The sequence below is a fragment of the Camelus dromedarius genome, chromosome 15 (genome assembly GCF_036321535.1).
Source record: "Camelus dromedarius isolate mCamDro1 chromosome 15, mCamDro1.pat, whole genome shotgun sequence".
Classification (NCBI taxonomy): domain Eukaryota; kingdom Metazoa; phylum Chordata; class Mammalia; order Artiodactyla; family Camelidae; genus Camelus; species Camelus dromedarius.
The window spans coordinates 36,531,609-36,544,701 of NC_087450.1; positions in this window are offsets into that span (position 1 = coordinate 36,531,609).

Genomic DNA, 13,093 nt, shown 5'->3' on the forward strand with positions numbered 1-13,093 from the left:
AGACACAATTACTTAACTTTTATTACACTATATTAATAATTGTTCTATTTTACTGTTATTGTTAATCTCTTCCTATGCCTAATTTATAAATTAAACTTTATCATAGGTATGTATATATAGGAAAAAACATAGTATTTATAGGGTTTGCTACAATCCATGGTTTTAGGCATCCACTGGGGGTCCTGGAACACATCCCCACAGGTAAGGGGGTGTGGCTACTGTATTCCTTTCCCAAGTATCTCCCTCATGGTCCATGAATTCTCAAGAATGTTCTGATTTTTAGAAAAAACACTTCCCTACACAGTCATTTTACTCTGTGGCATTCTATTCAGTGGGGTTTTAATTTGGAGAAAAACAAATTTAGTCAGAAAAATATTCTGTTTGGCTTTCTCCTGAGAAAGGCCCAAAGGATGGATTAAATCATCGATGCAAACTAAAATGTAAATCCCAGCCAAACCTTCTGGGAACCACACCCAACTTCCTGGGTAGTCGGGCAGAGCCTAGGGAAATGGGGCAGCCAGGGCTGCAGGGTGGGAGGGAAAGAGAGGGGGAGGGAGCACTGCATTGGTTGAATCCCTTCTCCACTCCATACCCTATTTTAGGAGCTTTACTGTAATTGTGTCATTTCAAGACTATAAACAAGAGTACAGAAAAGGGATTCGAATAGAGGTAAAAAAAATTTCCTTGCCTATCTTTACCCACCAAATACAGAGTCATATCTAAGCAGAAGCCGACAATGACAGATTCCAGGAAGGACTGGGTGGAGGTGACTGCCAAGAACAGTCACCTCCTGGGAACTCTAGCACCTCCTCACTGTGTCCCCACCCCCACCCCACAAACAGGTGGCTAGGCTTTTGTAAGACTTGTCTAAACAGCCAGTAAAAGAAAGTATGTGTTTAATTTTGGAGAAAAGGCCTGCTGTTTTATATGATTATTTTTAATTAGCTATTTTCTGGAGGTTGATTAAATTTGGAAATAATTGCATCTTGGGAACTATTTAAGAACGTCAGATTATAAACCCAGAGCTGCCTCAGGAATTTGGGGATGAGTTGTCACCCTGTGACCCACTGCCAGGCCTGAAAACAAGCATCTTTTGTCTACAAAAGAGATCGTGGTCATGCAAATTTTTCTAGTTCTCTGCCTGGAAAGAGAATCCCATCTGGCCGACTTCTCTTTTTTCTCTCTTTTCTTATATGAAATATGCAAAACACAGATGCCCGAGCCACCAGAGCGGTAGATTATGTCACCTGTATGTTGCAGATAAAATTGAAACATGACTAGAAGTTGAAACTTGCCCTTGGGAGAAGCATGTAAAACAGATTTTATTTGCATAGTGATATAATTTTTTTTAAATAAATCCAGGATGGAAAGTCAAACAATTATGGGGAAGAAAAGAAAATTGCCAGTCTGAAAAATTCAGTCATAAATAAATTACAAGAGAAGTAGTTTGAGCATCTAGAATATTTAAAACTGGGATGTGAACTCATAAATTTTAAAAAGTTAAGATTTTTTTTATATTGTTACGATTATATGTCTAATCCAATTTACAAAGCACTTTCACACCCAGTATACTATCTAATACTCATGCCTATGAGGTAGGCAGAGATGTCAATATTAGGCTTACTTTACAGATGAAGAAACTGAAGCTCAGAACAGTTTTGCCCAAGGTCACACCTGAATTTTAGTTGGAACCCACAGGCAGGTCTTGACATTCAAAATTCCTGGACTCTTGCCACAGTATCCCACTGCTTCTGTTTTCTTCCTGAAAATATTATGAAACTAAATAATAAGGTAATCATAGAGCAAGCTCTTTAGTTAATTGTATTTACTAGTACAAATTTAGAAAGGCATCATAGGGTGGTGGTTAAGAGCTGCTTACCACTGCTGAGCAGTGTGACCTGGGGTAAGATACTAAATCTTTTCTCTGCCTCAGATATCAGCAAGACTAGAATAATAAAAGTACCTACCTCATAGGGATTTTGAAAGTAGTAAGTCATTTAATATATATTAAGCACCTGATACAGAGCTTGGCTCACAGTAATCATTTAATAAGTGTAAAATTTTATTGTCTTTGCAAATTAATTTTATGTTTAGGTTACTCTGATTAGCATTGAGGTATTTTAAGTAGTTGTATGTGTGTTGTATTACATGGATCCTAAATACTACACAAATTAAATACTGAAATCAAATACCTCATTTTACTATCTCTAGCATGTTCTTGCCAATTATGAGGAAGTATTTCTTTTATCTGATTAAGGACCAGACCTCAGAGTCAAATTAATTAACCTTAAGTCATTACAAAAGACTGCAGTTTATACCTCCTCTGAGTCATCCTAGTCCAAGAATCATGGAGACTTCAATGTAATTTTTTTTCAATATAATTTTGAACAGCCTTTTGACCTTTCCAAAATAATGGCCAAACTCACTTACCTTGCTCAAATATATTTATTGTGTATAATATTATTTAGATATCAGTTCCCTTCGGGTAAGTGTTAATAGCACACTTCAGTATAAAACAGGCAAACACAGTCAGGAACCACTGACCTTGTGTCAGACAGCAAGGATATTCTCAACTCCTGAAGTTAGGTGGAAAGAACACAGGAATGGCTTAAAGGGGATTATATCAGGGAAATGAAGGGCTATTTGGACATCAAAAAGAATGGTGACTGTAACTGATTTGAGCACACTGAATTTTCAAAGTCTGTGAATCCATAGTGTTTAGGGTAGGGAGAGAAAAGGGAGAAATGTAGGGCAAAACAAAGGAAGGTTTTCTTTATAGAAGAATGCCAGCCAAACAATCAACAAAGTGAAAAGGCAACCTAAGGAATGGGAGAAAGTATTTGTAGACCATATATCAGATAAGGGGTTAATGTCCAAAATATATGAAGAACTCACACATCTCAATAACAACAACAACAAAAATCCCATGTAAATTGGCAAAGAAACTGAATAGACATTTTCCCAAAGAAGACATACAAATGGCCAACAGTACAAGAAAAGATGCTCAACATCACTAATCATCAGGGAAATGCAATTCAAATCCACAATGAGCTGTCAGCTCACACCTGTTAGAATGGCTATCATCAAAAAGACAAGAGATAAGTGTTGGCAAGGATGTGTAGAAAAGGAAAACTTTCTGCATTGTTGGTGGACATGTAAATTGGTGCAGCCACTAGAGCAAATAGCAGGAAGATTCTTCAAAAAATTAAAAATAGAACTACTGTATATTCCACTAATTCCACTTCTGAGTATATATCCAAAGGAAATGAGAAGACGATATCAAAAAGATATCTGCACTCCCATGTTTATTGCATCATTATTCACAATAGCCAGGGTATGAAACAATCTAAGCGTCAGTGGATGAATGGCTAAAGAAGATGTGGTCTATACATACAATGAAATATTACTCAGCCATGAGAAAGAAGGAAATCCTGCCATTTGTGACAGCATGGAGAGAACTTGAGGGCATTATGCTAAGTGACGTAAGTCAGAGAAAGACAAATACTGTATGATTTCACTTATATGTGGAATCTAAAAAAGCTAAACTCAAAATGTAGAGTAGAACGGTGGATATCAGGGGCCGGGGGTGGTGGATATCAGGGGCCGGGGGTGGGGGAATTTGGGAGATGTTGGTCAAAGGGTACAAACTTGCAGTTAGAAGATGAGTAAGTTCTGGAGATCTGATGTACAGCATTGTGATTATGGTCAACAATATTGTATTCATTACTTCAAAGTTGCTAAGAGGCTGATCTTAAATGTTCTCACCACAAACAAGAAATAATTAGGTGATGTGATGGTGATGTTAGCTAACACTATATTGTAATATATAAATGTATCTAATCATATTGCAATATCAGTGTATCAATCATCATGTTGTACACTGTCCACTTACAATGTTATTTGTCAATTATCTCTCAATTTTTTAAGAAGAGGAATGCCTCTTAATTAATGCCAGTTTATTAGTGTTCAATGGATGATGGAAAGTTACCATTTTGCAACCCCAGTGTTATAATTAATCCAAGCAGGGGTTATCTAAATCAGTTCTCAAATGTCAGTGTACATCAGAATCACCGAGAGGCTTGTTAAAACACAGATTACTGGATGCCACCCCTACAATTTAGCAGGTCTGGGATGGGGCCCAAGAATTTGCTTTTCTACCGGGCTTTCATGTGATACTGGTTCCAGAATCATACTTTGAGAACCACTGATGTAAACAATCAGGTGATTGATTGTTGAGGAGCAGGTTATTCACACAAACAAGGGTTATTTAAAATGAACACTTAAAAGGAAGAAAAGAAAGTGAATCAGAGTAGTAGAAATTACCAACACCCTTTTCTGACTAAATTCAGATACTGTACATGTTGTCACTTGGTGCTGGAGTCTCAGGATCTGGAGACGGCAGACCTTCCTGGAAATGCCAGGAAGATCACATCTAAACTTTAAGCTCCCTTGAGGACCAAGAATGCTACCTCTACCTCTATTTCTACTATTAACAGACTTGTTTTACCTTGGGCAAGTACTTGACTTTTCTTTAGGTTTTATCTTCCTTAGTCATAAAATTAAGATCTTGAACTTTTTTCCATGAGCCTTAGTGTCAGAGTGTCACAAAGCCTGAAGAAATTAGACTGGAAGAAATAAATGACTGCATCCTGTAGCTCTGAAATCAGATAATAGCAATACAGAGACAGACACCATCTCTAGTGAAAATTATTTTTGTAACATTGCATCAGGGATTTCTTTTCCTAAGAAAGACGCTTATCTTAGCATCTTAGCAATATGGATTTTAAAAGAATGTGAAAAAGAAATGTTGTAAGACAAGTTTAAAAAAAAAAATCAATGTTGCTGCAGCCACTCTGCATTGCATAGGGGTCTAGAAATCACTTTACACTGTGGAGGTGAATAAACAAATAAATAAATAACCAATGTCTTGCTAGATTTAAAACCATAAACCACTTTTGTAAAATTTTGTGTGATAATGAGGTAGATTAAGGGAGACCTCATCAGAAAATATGTTTCTTTGCTACCAACTATCTATAAAAAGCAGCTAGTTTATAATCAATGCAGTTTAGACAGGTCCCAGGTTTATCTCCTTTACAGACCCTCCATTCTGAGGAATAAATGGCACTGGAGCTACAATGGGCATAATTTGAAGGATCCTCAAAGACCATCTCTCTAGCTCCGAGCTTTTCACGTGAATTTCATCCATAAAGATCCTCTTAGCCAGGAGAGGGCAAGTCACCTTGATGGGTGAGCTATGGGGGAAGGGTGGCTTCCCAAAGGGAAACTCTCACTGGAAGAAGGTGGGAAGGAGACTGGACAGGCAAAAGGGAGATTCCATGTTAGGTTTCGGTTCAGTGAAATTAGAATCTCTGAGGAAACAGGAGTTGGGAGTTGGGCGGCAAGGGGCTTGGGGAGTGAGACTTGGTGAAGGACTAGGGAGATGGACCACTGAGGCAGCCTGGGTGGAGGGAGGTGCTGGGCAGTTGAAAGGTGGAACCTCTTTGTCAGGTGGGAAAGAAGAGGATGACCCGGAGAAACCGGGCTTGCTGTCATAGTTCCTTATGTTGCAAATGGATTATAAACCAAGCTGATAAGGTCGAAATTATGCAGTTCTTGGAAACATTTGCATGAATTTTTATCACATGCTTCAATCAGTGCTGCCTCCAGCTCCCACAAACTTTACACTCTTTTACCCCAGCAAGATACCCTTTTGTCACCCTCTGTCATGGCAGTGGGTTGTAAAGCTAGGGAGGGAGGGCAAAGCAAAGCCCTCAAGTGTAGACCCACCCTTCTTAGTCTGCAGTATCCAGCTTCTTAGCGATCCTCTCCAAGGGTCCTCGGAATTCCCAAACTCTAGCTGGACGGCTGCCTTTAGAACAAAAGCCCAGGTCAGAAGTGCCAGATTGAGAGCCCAGGGGGAAAAGGGTGTCCGGTCTTTGGCTCACCTGCATTCCATGATAATTATATTACAACAGAAACACGTAAAGGCATTCCAAAGTGCATTGAGGCATACGTATTTGTTTCTTTGACCTTAAGAAAATGTCCTAATATTTCAAAGTTGAAAAGATTTGTAAAATTCTAGAAAATGTCCTTTCCCCCTTTCTGATGGTATTCTCTCAAGCTAGATTGACTTAGCACAGGTCTCATTTTTGTAAGACTCAATGCTGGTCTCATTTTTCAGAGCACATAAGCTGCCCAAATAGAGTGATACCTGCATAGGTCACACACCCGGAGCCATGCTTTTGGTTTTATGAACTTAGATCAAGGATCCATTTTTCAAGGTCTGAGTTTTAAAGGTAGGAGTTGAATAGTGACTAATGGCCCTATTTACCTCCTAAAAACAAAATGCTGAAGAACAAGAATGGGGTTGAGCAAGGGGACCGCTTCAAGGCAGAGCCTGCCGACAGCACTAGCTGGACCCAAGAACAGCCTTATAAACTGGTGTCCTTCAAAAGATTAAAGAATAAAGCTGTTGGAACGTTCCTCTCTTGAACAGTCTCATTTTTCAAAAAGATAAATCTGAAACAGCAGCGTACACACAGTCCTTGGCAGGAGGAAACTGGGGTGGATGAAACAAGTGCTGGCCTTGGAGTCAGCCCACTGCTCTGCCCTGGGTGAGATAGGGCAGCCTGCTCAAACTGGCTGAGCCTCAGTTTTCTCCTCAAAAAAGTGGGAATACTAACACCTGCTTCATACACCAAAATATAAGGTAACTGGGAAGTTGGAAATGCTCAAAAAAATGTTAGTTTCTTTTGACCATAGCCAAACCAGTTCTTCGAGAGCAGAAGCTCAGGGTAACAGAGCACGATCTGTGCGTTAAAAACGAAGGAAAAGATGATACAAATGAACTCATTTACCAAACAGAAACAGGCTTACAGAGGCACAAAACAAACTTATATTTACCAAAGGGGAAAGGGGAGGGAAGGGATAAATTGGGAGTTTAGGATCAGCAGATACAAACTACCATATTTAAAATAGATAAACGACAAGGTCCTACTGTATAGCACAGGGAACTATATTCAGTATTTTGTAATAACCTATAATGAAAAAGAATATGTAATTGAATGACTAAGCTGTACACCAGAAACTAACACAACAGTGTAAATCAACTATACTTCAATTTTTTTAAAAATGAAGAAAAAAGATATGGCAAAATGAGGGAACTCCAGGTTGATGGTTTTGATTTTCTTAATGAAATAAAAGTCAAAATTAAGAGCAAAAGGGAGGTGGAAATGGGTAGGAGAACTAAGGTGTAAGAAAAGAGGGAAAGGTGTCAATTAGGTGTTGTGAAGATTGATAGAGTTTACAAGAGACTCAGCAGACGTCTTGGCGATAGTGAGTGACCTTTAGAGGCTTGCGATGGTGAAACGAAGGTGACACCGGCTGTGCAATTGTGTGGTTCTCTAGCACAGCTCAGGTGCGCATGCGCAGGCGCAGAACTAGTGGCTGGTTGGAGTTATCTGAGGCTGGACTTTTTGCAAGGCAAGAGTGGTAAAGGGAGAGAGGCAAGGCAATGCAAAGTATTTTCAAGGGAGTGATCATAGTGATAATCATGGAGTTTAAGCTAAATAAGGGAAGAAGACAAGACAGAAGGAGACTTCCCTGAAAACGCAAGGGAGCAGTATAGATGTTTACTCCACTTCTGGTATGAATTATGTTACCTTTCTCCTTAGGTGGCAAAAGCAGTTAAGGCCAATTTTGTTTTAAAATAATAATTATTTATCTCCCTTCCATTAGCAAACTAAACCCAGAAGTTTATTAACAGAATAATACAGCATGAGCAAAGACAGTTTATTCTAGGAATTCTCGAGTGCTTAAATATTATTACATCAACAAATGAAAGAAGACTAACCAGACCATCCTATCATTAGATATGGTATCAGTTATCTACTGCTGTGTAAGAAGCCACCCCAAAACTTTGTGACATAAAATTGTCTTGCTACACTCATAGATTCTGAGGGTCAGTAATCAGGACAGAGCCCAGCAGGGGCAGTTTATCTCTGCTCCACAATGTCCAGAGCCTGGCTGGGGAGACTCCAAGGCTGGGGTGACTTGATGACTGAGGGACAGAATCATCTGGAAGTGTCCTCACTCGTTGGGCACTTGATGCTGGCTATTGGCTGGGACCTCAGCTGGCTGTCAGCTGGAAAACTTACCATGCCTCGCCAGGTACTTTCTCACAGCGTGACTGATGGGTTCCAAAAGTGAGCATTCTAAGAGAAGAAGGCAGAAATATGGTATTTTTATGATCCAGTCTCAAAAGTAACATAGTGTCACTTCTGCCATACTCTATTTGTCCAGGCACTCACAAAGATTTTTCCAGGTTCAAGGTGAGATGATATAAACCCCACAACTCAATGGAAAAAGTGCCAAGCATGTGGGATGGGAGATAATCTTTTAAAACATAATCTGCTACAGATATTGAAAAATTATTTGATCAAAGGCAGCCATTCCTTGCCTTTTTAAAGCTCTTAAATCAAAGAGAATAGAAGGATGGGTATATATCCAAAATAATTGAAAAAATAGTCTTAAAGAGATATTTGCACATCTGTGTTCATAGTAGCACAATGGCCAAGAGGTGGGAGGAACCCAAGTGTCCACTGCCTGGTGAACAAATAAACAAAATGCAGTGTATACATACCATGGAATACCATTCAGCTTTAAAAAAAAAAAAAAGGAAGGAAATTCTGACACATGCTACAACATGGATGAACTTTGAACTCATTATGCTAAGTGAAATAAGTCAGCACAAAAAGACAGATACTGTATGATTCTACTTATATAAGGTAACTAGAGGGGTGAAATTCATAGAAACAAAAAGTAGAATGATGGTTGCCAGGGGCTGGGGGAAAGAGGGAAATGGGGAGTAATTACTGAATGGGTACAGAGTCTCAGTTTGGCAAGATGAAAAGAGTTTTGGAGATTAATTGCACAATAATGTGAATGTACTTAACACTACTGACCTATACACTTAAAAATGGTAAATGGTCAGTTTTATGTATAGGTATTTTATCACAATTGGAAAAAAGAAAGAAGGAAACTTTCTAGCTCTGCTAAAGAATATGGTGGCAGATATTGCATGTTGATAGGCTCTGGAATAAATGCACAGATGGAAGTGGAACAAACGATTTCCCAGGCTCTCCTGTGGCTGGGGCTCAAATGGGATTTGGGTCCTCCCATCAAACAGAAGCACTCAGGGGAGGCTTTGCTTTGGACCTGTGTCCCCTGTGGAGAGGGGCAGTGCGCAGAGTATCTGCTTTGTTGGTGCAGTCTGTGGCAGAGGTGGCAAGGTTCTGGAGCCAGTCCCTGGAGCAGCGGCTTATTTGTTTGGCAGATGACTTCTGGATTCAGCAGCTTTTCAACATCAGATGGTGGCAGCATTTCTAATTTTGGTCAAGGCAGAGTGGTTATGGGGTCCAGGAGTTTCCCAGGTCCCGCTCCTCCCACCTTTATGCAAAGCCTGGAGGCAAAATCATCACAGTTTTACATATAAACTGAGTGTAAACAGAGAGAACCAAAGACACTGAGTTTTTTAAAGAAAACTATTGGAACTAATGAAAGAGTTAAATAAGGTAGTCAGATTGAAGACAACTATATTTTTAAAAAAATGAAAACTAATGCTTTTTCTTTAAGCCAACAATAATCAGTTAGGAATGTAATTTTTAAATCCGATTCCAAATGACAATAAAGGTTAACAAGAAGTAGGAATCAATGTACAAGAAATGTGCTAGACCTACTCAGCACACAGGTTCCATTTCAGCCCTTTTCTTCTTTGTTTCACCTTCAGAATATGTTCCACATTCTCCTAACTAAAACCAATAAAAGGCTAAAAGGAATATTATAACAAAATACTTCATGAGAACTGCTCCCACTGAAGTCTCTGTCATAAGAAAACCTGTTTTTGCCTGATCAGCTGAGCACATTAAAATTCAATTCTTCTTTTCTTTGTTATTGTTGTTTTCCATCCCAAGGTTTTGTTGTTTTAACATCCATGTTAGAGTTAAAAAAACAAAAACACACCATAAATCAAGGCAACTTTTTTTGGTTTTTAGACAAAAGAGGTTAAGAGGAAAACAATTCTGAAGCAGCAATGCTTCTGCCTCAGGGAGAGAAAGTTTTAATATAATCCGTATGAAACTGTGCTCCTGGCATTCTCTTCATAAATCATGCATGTATGAGAATTTTCAAAGATTTAGGGAAATGAAGTGTTGCACAAGGGATGACGAGATATGTTATTTTGTTTTTGTATTTGTTTTCTTTCTCTTTCTTTTTTCAGAGTAGTTTATTGGCCAAAAAAATGAAGCGATTGTCTCTGATAGAAGCAGTCAAAGTAGAAGAGATCTGAGAAAGTTTGGATGCTTAGCTATATTTATCATAAGTAAACTCTGTTTAAGGACCATAAGCAAAAATTAGGGTAAACTGCAAGCTCTTAGAGATTCAGAGCTATATCAATTTCTATACCTATTATGAGAAAGGAATCAGTTTTGAAAATTATAGATGTATTTCTAAAATCAATGAATTTGAACAGCTTCATATGGATGCATCATGATTAAAAATATCAGTTAATGTCCTATAAAACAATTTCATATACAAATGCATCAGTTGGGTCTGCTGGGAAGCAGAAAGTGAGATAAAGTTAAGAGTGCAAGAGATTTATTGAGGAATAATATCCGTGAAAGGAAAAGAAGGAAGCACATCTGGGCAGAGAAGCCATCAGACCAGAGTGCAGATCAGCCAACAACTCAGCTGTCACAATGGGGAGTTCCAGAGCAAAGACTGCCCACTAGAGGAGTTCTGCATTGGCTGGAAATTGCCGGTCTTTTGTTTCACTATCTTGCTGAGTCATTGATTGGGGCCACTTCAAGTAGAGTATGACCTTGGCTCGAAAGCTGAAAGAGACTGTCAGCTAACTGCACAATCCTTACAGATGGCAATGAGTCCTTTCTTGAAGGGGCATCTGAACTACACGGCATCTTCATGTTTGCCACAACAAGTTAGCATCAGTGTTACATACAAAACAAATAATGTGCTGCTTCCTTACAATTTCATATTTTTTTAAAAATGATATGGGTGTGTAACCTATAAATGACATCAGGTTTTAAGAAATGCCAGCTGACCACTTGGTCTGACTGTCTCTGTCATTTGCTTTATTGAAATACTTGGAAGAAAACAGGCATTTTGTAGGTCATGTGTGTTTATCTAGTAAAATCTAGAGTAACTCCACTAGTCTGGCAGATCATCTGAGCTCTCAATGGGGTACAGCCCTGATCTACAAAGAACTGACAGCAGATTTATTGTGGAATATATTTATCTGTAATTAAGCTACATGATTTACAGAATGAACATGAAATAAGACAATAGTATTTTAAAAATCACTTGTCTTATATAGTTCAGAAAGCATTATCACCTCAAGGCGTGAGGTATGACTTCAGAGAAACTCAAAACACTGTTTTATAGTCATTATCGATATTAACATAATAGCAATAGTCACTATTAGGTAACTAAAATTTTTTTCTTTGGCTTATTATTACTATACTACTCCTAATGAGCACCCTAAAATGCATTAAGAACATTAAATAACTAGCCCTCTAATTTGTCAATATTTATCAAAATTATAAATCTACTCTCCCATTGGCCCAGCAATCCTTCTTCAGGGAATTTATCTTCATATATACTTGAACACAGGCAAAATAATTTTACTTATTCCACCACCATTTATAATCACAGGTTAGAAAAAAACCAAAAGTCCCTCAGAAGGAGACTAATAAATTATTGTACATCTGTCTAATAGAATTCTATACCATAAAAACATGAGTGTGTTCTCTATGCATGGATTTGGAAAATTTTTTAAGATAAATCATTAAGTGTAGAAAAAAGATGCAAAACAGTGTTTGCTACAATCAAAGCAGAAATGTAAGTATATATTTTTAGACATAATAAATGAGTTTAGCAATGTTGCAAGATATTAAATATTAAAAAATCAATTGTATTTCTATATAGCACCAATAAACAATCTCACAATAATATTAAGAATACAACCATTTACAATAGGATCAAAAAGAATAAAATATTTAGGAATACATTTAACAGAAGAAATACAAAACTTTTACTGTGAAAACTACAAAACATTATTGAAAAAAATTAAAGAAGACCTATATGAATGGAAAGACAGCTCATGTTCATTCATCAGAGGAGTCAATATTGTTAAGATGACAATACTCACTAAAATGATCTACAGATTCAATGCAATCTCTATCAAAATCCAACTTTCCTTTTTTGCAAAAATTGACAAGCTGATCATATAATTCATATAGAATTGTAAGGGACCCAGCGTAAACAATCTTGAAAAAGAAGAACACTTTTAAAAGACACACACTTCCTTACTTCAAAATTTACTACAAAGTACAGTAATCTAGAGAGTGTGGCACTGGCATAAGGTTAGATAAATAAACTGATGGAATAGAATTCAGAGTCCAAAAACAAGCTCTGACATTTATGTCAATTAACTTTCAACAATAACATCAAGACAACTCAGTGGGAAAAGAAATCCACTTTTCAATAAACGGTCCTGGGGCAACTGGATACCCATCTGTGAAAGAATGAAATTAGATCTCTTCTTCACACCGCACACAAAAGTTTACTCAAAATGAATCATAAACCTAAATGTAAGAGTTGAAACTATAAAACTCTTAGGGAATTTTATAAATCTTCATGACTTTGGGTTAAGCAAAGTGTTTTTAGATATTATACCAAAAGCATAAGCAGCGACAACAAAAATTAATAGATTAGACTTAATCAAGTCAAAAACTTTTGTTCTTCAAAGGACACATCAAGAAGGTCAAAAGATAACCCACAAAATGAGGAAAAATGTTTGCAAATCATGTATCTGATAAGGAGTTTGTATTCAGAATATACAGAGAACATTTACAACTCAATAGTAAAAAGACAAATAACCCAATTAAAGACTGAGCAGAGGATCTGAACAGACATTTCTCCGAAGAAGATATATGAATGGCCAATAAGCACATGAAAAGATACTCAGTATCATTAGTCATCAGGGAAATGCAAATCAAAAGAACAATGACATACAGCT